Source organism: Pristis pectinata, chromosome 8 (genome assembly GCF_009764475.1).
Source record: "Pristis pectinata isolate sPriPec2 chromosome 8, sPriPec2.1.pri, whole genome shotgun sequence".
Classification (NCBI taxonomy): Eukaryota; Metazoa; Chordata; class Chondrichthyes; order Rhinopristiformes; family Pristidae; genus Pristis; species Pristis pectinata.
Window position 1 is genome coordinate 73,525,433 of NC_067412.1, and position 2,582 is coordinate 73,528,014.

Genomic DNA, 2,582 nt, shown 5'->3' on the forward strand with positions numbered 1-2,582 from the left:
AATAGGATAACAAAATTACAACTGGACGTCAGAGCATATGTATGATTGTTGTCTGTCATGAGGTAAAATATATAAAGTGGACAGAACTGATATCATAAATTGATTGATAATAGGCACCTCAGAATGGTACCCAGATTGTAATCGCATGCCAAGCTCCAACTGATTGCCTTATTAAAAAAAATAGGTCTAACAGTCGCAATAAGCTACATGGGCTTCCCTGCTCCAACTCCCAAATTACATACTTTACTCCCTCTAAATACAAACCACTCTAAATCTTTAATTACTTGAAATATGTGTCATTATCACATTGTTCTTTGAAGAAGCTTGATTGTGCTCCCTACATAACAGTGACTGCACTTCAGAAGTACTTAATTGGTAAAGTATACAACCATGATTTAGGAGCAGAAGTGTGTCTTTCAGCTAGCTCAAGTCTGCTCTGCCATTTAATGATCAAGGCTGATCTGATTATAAGCTCAACTCTGCATTCTCATGTAGCCGTGGTAACCTTTATAACCCCTTGCTAATCAAATATCTATTTACCCATCTTAGAAATATTCAGACACTGGCTCTGCTGCACTTCCCTAAAGTGTTCCTAAAACTCAATCCTCTGAGAAAAGATTTTGCTGCATCTGTCTTAAATGTAAAATCTCTTATTTTTAAATGATGACTCCTGGTTCTAGATTCTCCCAGGACACCCACCATCAAGACACTTATGATCTTGTGTTTCAACCAGGTGCCCTCTTACTTTTCTCATTTCTAGCAGATAGAAACCCACCCTTTCTTAGAAGACAACCTGCCCATTCCAGGTATTTGCCAAGTAAACCTCTGAATGCTTCCAATATATTTGCAGCTTTCCTTAAATATGGAGGACACTGCACTCATTAATCCCCTATAGAACTGAAGCATAACCTCCTGACATTCTGTTAGTTTCCCTCCTATAGAACTGAAGCATAACCTCCTGACATTGTTAGTTTCCCTAATAATTTGCTGTACCTATTTGACAATTATGAATCATGCACAAGGCCAGCCAGATCCCTCTGCATCTCAGAGCTCTACAACCACTCAGCAGTTAGATAGTGTGCTGCTTTTCTTCCAAAAATCAATAATTTCATATTTTCTCACAATTCACTCCATTTGCCAGATCTTTACCCATTCATTAACCTACACCTCTTTGTAACCTTATGTTCTGTTCACAACTTACATTCTTACTTTGTGTCATTAACAAATTTAGCAACTATACCTTTGGTGCCTTCATCTAAATCATTTACATAAATTGTAAAATAAATTGCCACACTTACCATTTTGTTTTACAAATCTTACAAATAGATTCTTGTATCTTCGTTGTATTCTGTTTTTATTTAAAGCAGCAGCAGACAGATGCACTACTCTTCTATAAGCACAGGAATGGGTCAGAATTGTTCCAATTTTAAAGTAAGCAAACTGAGAAATTTAAAATAATTGCGAGTGAAATAAAAGTAAAATTAGAAACACAAAATACATTTTTTTTTACCTAGTTGATTTGTACATACATGCATAATAAAAGTTATGCAAGTACAAAGTTGCACAGAAGTATTGTATTTATCAGAATGTGAACAAATTAAAGCAGTTTGTGTACCTCATTTAAATTTACAGGATTAAAATTCATTCAGGCTGACATCCACTACATTAGCAAAGGTTTTGTTAATCTCTGTTGACAGGGTAGAAGAGGTTATTGGCAAGATATTATTACTGTCCAAGTTTAAATACCTGACTTGGAAGCAGTGGACAAAGCTGAATTGATCCAATTCTGACGAAAAGGGCATTAATCTGAAATATTGTTTGATTCTCTCTTCATATATGCTCCCTGATCTATTGAGTATTTCCAGTGTTTTCTATTAGTTAGATTGATTCCTGGATAGATAAAGTAGAAAGGACATATGATTTCTGAAGTTTAAAAGACTAAGCCAATCTTCCCTCTGATACATAAAAGATACCGAAGGGGCTCATTTGGGTGGCTGAGAGATTATTTCCTTTGGTCGGAGAGTCCGGATCCAAGGTCAGGGTCTCAAGATAAGCAGTCAGGCATCTTGGACTCATGATGGGAGAAATTTCTTCATCCAGAAGGCTGTGAATCTTTGGAATTCACCAACCCAAATACTGAATATATGCAAGGCTGAAGACAAAACATCTTTAGAACATATAGGGATTGAGTAAGAAAGTGAGGTTGAAGGTAGATAGATCAGTCACAATCATCTTGGGCAAAGACCGGAAGGCCCATGTGGCCTACTCCTATTGTTGAAGCTATGACTCTCTGGGGTGAGGGGGGAAAAAAAAATTTGCTCCTTCCTTCAAAGCCAATTTCTTTCTATCTGTAGCAAATGGTATCTGCAGTGGGAACTGAACTGATAGCCTACACTAGGCAAATATACTGCACACCTGTTGTTGTCATCATCATAGGTGTCAACTGCACTATTTAAAACAAAACTGCAGAAACCACAGATACACCAATATCAGAATTAGAAAAAGCATTCCTGCACTATTCATTTTTATATGCTCAAAAGACTTTAAACAGTCACTTTTTTACATTACATTTATCTACTAAT